Source organism: Podarcis raffonei, chromosome 4 (genome assembly GCF_027172205.1).
Source record: "Podarcis raffonei isolate rPodRaf1 chromosome 4, rPodRaf1.pri, whole genome shotgun sequence".
Taxonomy (NCBI): domain Eukaryota; kingdom Metazoa; phylum Chordata; class Lepidosauria; order Squamata; family Lacertidae; genus Podarcis; species Podarcis raffonei.
In genome coordinates this window covers 59,757,768-59,763,767 of record NC_070605.1, presented here as the reverse complement: position 1 = coordinate 59,763,767, position 6,000 = coordinate 59,757,768, and positions in this window count along the sequence as shown.

The window sequence follows — 6,000 nt, the reverse complement described above, 5'->3', positions numbered from 1 at the left end:
GGGCGTTTTGGCAAAGGAAGAAAGCTATGTGTCTGCTAACGTTCCTTTGTGTATAGATTTACTAAATGTGCAGGAGCCCTGTTTCCTTTTGTATCTAGTAATCCTGATGAGAAAAGAGGAGTGGATGCTTCATGGAGGCACAGGGCAACACTTTCTTATTTCGCCTCAGGTGATGAAATGGGATGGGCCACCGCTGGACCCCACCCACCTCTGGCATGCAGACCCTCAGAAGGCTGTTCCTGAGGGAATTTAGCTCTCAGGCTGGAAAAAACGTTCACTTGCCCCTGCTCGAAAGTGTTAGCAGAGCATTCGTTTATTTATTTATCCATCCATCCAGGGAGTTTCCAAATAATGTGACAGGCAGTTACAGTTAGCCAGCAAGAGCTGAGCTGCTAAATCGTCCCAGAGCACTTTGGATTTTCAGTCCCATAGTTGCCCTTTTGGCCTCTGAAATCCACACTTACCTTGTTTGCTCCATAGTTAGCATTAGCCTGAGTGACAAAAGTAGCAGATCTTTGCAATCCTATCAAAAGTAACATACAGAATAGACGGAAAACAGGCTTTAATCCAGTCTCTCTTGCCTTAAGCATGATAACATGAAGTGTCTCGCTTTTGTAGGTGTTTTTGACAAGCATTTTTTGCTTTTAACATACCTTGAGGAATATGATTTGAATGAATCCAAATTTAAGAGTGGCTGACCTAGTTTTATTGGCCCAGGGAATGGGGGATATTAGGTCAGGGGACAGAGCTAAAATGCTCCTCTTAAGCTTTTCAAAAGTTTACGATGATATCATAACAAAGAATCATGTGCATCTTTAAAAGATGAACAAGTTTTATTATGACCATCAGAAGCTTTCATGGACCTGGGCCCACTTCATCAGGTACCTGAATTTATTAAACGCTGTCTGCAACACACTTTTTCAAGAGCATGATCTTGATAATTAGTTCTTGGCCTTTCCAGCACTCAACAGAGAACAATGGAGGGAGAGATACTTTTAAGAATGACTCAGACTACACTCAGATACTATATAAAGCTAAAGAGCAGGGGGGTGGGGGCGGGGGCGGTGGGGAGGATTAGGGGCTCAAACACCCCACTTGGTCTGCAAGGTCTCCTCGCTCATGCCACAACAACACACAAAGAGAAGGGAGTGAGGAGGGGAGAAAGAGGGAGGGAGTGGAGAGAGATTATGTGTGTGAGAGAGAAGTCTGTCTGTCTTCACTGTGTGACAAGTGTGTGTGTTTGCTAAGTGTACATGATTGTGTCTTGCCCAGTCTCTAGTAGTGTATCTGGGCTCCCTTGCACCCTTGGCAAAGAGCTGCACTGGTACCTCCCCATCTTGCCTAGTTGCCCAGAGCAGTGGAGAGGGGCCAGGGGAGCATGCAGGTGGGTGGGTGAGATCCTAGCCATGTTGAGCAAGAACGGAGAGGTTATATTTTTGCTCCCACCCACTCTGGGCCTGTGCCCTTTGGCAGGGTCTGACCTAGCCAACCCCCAGGTATGCCCTTGCCATTCTCACCCACTTTGGGTCCTTGCTCACTATTGGATTGCAGCTCTCAACAGCTTTCCACCCAAATAATGAGATTTTTCAGCTCCAAAATACTGTAGGTTTCTCACCTCTGCAGGAAAATAAGAAGGGGGGCGGAAACCAATATTTTGAGGTGAACATTGAACATTTGATACAGCAACAGAGTTCCCTTCTCTCAGACACTAACAGACATAGTTTTACTTCTGCATATAGTTTTACTAGGCATAAATACATATTTGTTTGTTTTCCATCTTTGGGGTCTGAAGCAGATTCCCACCTCTCCCACCAATTGAACTGGAACTCACCACTGCCATCAATTCAAGCGAATCCCACTTCTGTATACTGTATAAACACCATGGGTTATCTTATGGTTTTATTGTGAGGTATAACTTTTTTGGGTGTGTGGGTGTGTGAGGTAAAACCTTGATACTTGGAGACTCAGGCAGAAGCTGAACATATAAGAAATATTTATTTCACAGAACAAAGTTGGTAAAATGAAAAGATGTGTCGGGTTAATTTTATCAGTTAACTTATTCATAATTATACTAAATTTAGTGGATGTTACAGTGCTATCTTTCGGGTCACAATGCAAAGCCTGCTTTAGGGTGGCTGTGTGGGGTTGTTTGTTTTAGGGAGAATGTTCTTCCTTTTGCCCCTCTGTGAAAGGGGCAGTACTGTATTTTACTGGAAATCTATGGTACATACACACTGAGCAACTTAGATAAGACACATCTTACAAACCAGATAGTAAGTAAATAGTCTGGGGAGAGCTACAGCAGTGTTTTTTCAGCCCAGGAGGGAAGTGGCAGTGACTTCAGTTCAGAGCAAGGTCACAGTGCATGCCATAAATTTCCCACACTTAGGGTTTCCTTCATGCCCTTCAGTTAACTTTTTTAAATGGGAGGTTTGGCAGCAGTCAGATAAACATTAATGAATCTTTCTCTGCATAGCCCTTCCATTGTGCATAGTTCATGTGTTAATCCAAGTACACATCTATTTTAGAAAGGTTTTAGCCAGCTGACCAGGCCTCCCTACAGTGACCCAGAGTGGGAGATCAGTTTAGGACAGAACAAATGAACAAGGTCACCACCTCTTTCTTGTCAGGGCTCTGGGGCTGCTGGGGCAGACAGAAGTTCACCCAAGGCGGCTTTTCCAGGCATGAGAGTATACCTATTGAGGAAAGCACCATGGATTGGTTTTCTGCTTGCCACACAGCTGTTGAGGGCACACAAGTCCTGCCTGCCTGAAAGGTGGAATTCTTAGTGACCAGATTGCTCAGCTCAGTTCACAGGGCATTTACAGCAGAGGCCTTTAAACTGGTGTATATACTGATAGGAAGTAAACAGCATTGTTTTAAAATGGGACCCAGAGCCTCTTTGCACAACCACTTAGGAGGAGGGGGAAATGCTTTTGGTTGTGTGTGAAAAAGCATTTGGCCTGAATTGCTTATCAGTGTTAGCAAATATTTCATTGGTAGGGATGGCAGGTTGCAACCTGAAGATCCATGATGTGCCTTTAAATCTCCCCATGCAGTGAGAGTTGTGTCTTCCCCTATCCATTTCTCATTTAGTCCTGTTGCCTCCCTTCTTTGTCAGCTGTGCAGCACACCTGGATTCCTGCTTGTTACAGCAGGCAAGGGAGGAATCAGACAGAGGAATGGACTGAGTGGGGGAAATGGACAGGAGCAGAAGCTATAGCTGCCTTGTCTTCCACCTTAAAACTACAGCATGAACCTCCAGGTTGTTACTGTTGGGAAATAACTGCTGAATACCAATTAATCCTGAAGGCCCACTTGTGCAGGAAACTAAGAAAGAAAGAAAATGGCTGACTGCCTGATTTCAAAAAAGCGTGGGGCTTGATTCACTCTCTAGTCAAAAGAGCCCCAGCAGTTTCGAACAGATATGCATGCAGTGTTTGCAAAGCATGGGAAAGATAGGTCTTAAGCGCTTACAATGTGCTCCTCTGCCTCTACTTCTCTTGGAATGAATAGAGTACAACCTTAAGTAAGCTTAAATGCTTTACTTACAGAGGTTTCACTCATGCATTGTTCAATGCTACAGCAGACACAACACAGGCAAGGTATTCTTGATTACAAAATGCAGTTTCAAACACGCAGTCTGAGTCTGCAGCCCCAGCTTCAGACATCTGCTCAGTTACATGGTTCGAAGAGGAGATATGGACATGGACACCCCCCTCCCTCCCTCCCTCCCTGAAGGTGAGGGGGTGTGACCTAGCCTTGCCTTCTCTAACAATTTTCAGCTTTGTAGTCCCTAACAGCTTAACTCCTTCATTTACTAACTAGCTCAGATATGCAGATGACATAACCTTGATGGCAGACATTGTTTGGTTTGACTGAAAATCTCCCACAACAACCTACCAATCCTACCCAAAGAACTTAGATTCTTAAGGTGGGAGAGCTAGGCAGACTTAGGGTAAGATCTGCAAATTATATAAATGGCTCAGAGATTCATCTGTGAATGAAATACTGCTAATAAATGTTCTCTCCCCCCACCCTCTCATGCACACACATACAAGCAGAGCAGAGCGAAGGTAGACTTTTACAGGAGTGTCCAAAAATGCTGACCTAGCTTCACACTCCCAGAGTGCAGCAGTGAGGACCCTCTGCTGCTCCCAGGCCAGCTAACCTCACAGTTCTCTCTCTTGCCTTCCAATTCAATCTGCAAAACCACAATTATTTCTCTGCTCCTCCCACTAGCTGAGGGATGTTATTTTCCAAAGGGTTAGGGAAAGTGATTTCTACTCATTAACTTGCCTTCAGAGACCATCAACTGATTGTCTTTGATTATTATTATTATTTTTAATAATCAGTTTGTCTCCGATTATTAGCGAGCAATCAGTCTAACAATGAATGATCACACGGCACCCCTAAGATCACATCTATCTATAAGCTAGTTCAAAACACGTTATTCCACTCTCCCAGCAAGTATGACCAAGAAACAGAACTCAGAATATAACAGTGCAGAGAGCAGCTGCCTTTCTTCTTCACTGCTGAAGTCACCGAGGGCAGGAAGCAGATTTCACTTCTTTGTCAGTTGTGTCCCTCAGTAAACCCTTTTATTTCCTTCAGTATAAAGCATTGATTGTCATTCAGCCCAATGTGGGGGAAAGTCAAGCAATCAACTTTGAGCACATTGTTGCAGCTGCAGCCAAACCTACTCTCTGACGCTGGCAGCAAGGGGCCAGACCCTCATTGACAGTGATTCCACAGCATGGGGTGTGTGGGTGTGTGTACAGCTACACACCCAGCAGCACCAGTGTAATATAGAAACCCTCCTTCCACACACACTATCCCTCATGATGCTGGGCATTTTACAAATATATGATATAAGAGGCCATGGAGGTACATGCAGCTGCAATCCTATACAGCAGGGGAGAGGAAATGCCAACCCATGGGCCTAATTAGGTCCACCAGGTCTCCCCATTTGGTCCACCAGGTCATTTTGGCCAAGCCACAGTCACCTGTCTATCACCAGGTGCCATATATACGTATTATGTGCAGGCTTCTGAAACTGATCAGCGCAGAATTAGCTGATTGCCAGGGCTTCAAAGGGTTTTTTGCAGGGACCCTCAGAGACAACCAGCTGATTGTCAAGACTTCACTTTTTTTTTGTCAAGACTTCAAAAGACCACACCACCTGACATCATTGTGATGGCAGGTGATTGGCATGTGGGTAGCCCCAGAAGGCTCTCAAATTTGGCTCACAGAGATAGTAGAGATAAGGGTCTGGCCTACAGCTGGATCCAGTTCCACAGCCCTACCTTTTGAGTTGACCTGCGTGTTGGACTTCAGTTCCCATCAACCAACATGGCAATAGGGTTAGGAAGATGGGAGTTGTCACCCAACAACATCTGGAGGGCCTCAGCTTCCCTGTCCTTGAGTTATAGTTAATCTAGCCGACAGCAATACTAAAGGATGGGGGAAGAAAGATCAACAGTGGCATATTTCTGCTGCTCTTGGTCCATTCACTTCAATGAAACAAAATCAGTAAAAGCCACAGCATTGGCCCTGAAAGCTGGCATGTTTCTTGGCACATGGCTTTCAGATGCTTATTGACATAAGAGGAGGAAGAAAACTCTCCCAAATTGATTGCAATTAATGCAATTAGTGCTTTACAGTTTTTCCTAGCCTTGTCTTTTTGCCTTAGAGACCTTCATTCACTGAAACATTTACGTGCATTCTTAATTACTTTTAGTAAGCCAGCTGCAAATAGTAGATGCTACTCTTTGCTACTCTTCACACTTTCCTGGTCCAGGGCTGGTGGTTCCCTATCCCTGCTCTGCAGGAAAATAGAGTCATAGAATACCAATACCAATAGCTAGCCATAAGGACATGAAGTTGTATGAAGATTGCAGGATTATTATTATTTTTGTCTCATCCCAGTATTGCAGCTAATTCATCATGTGACTTTGGGCACAAGATGCCCTTGATTATCTTTTGAGGGACTAGGAGAAT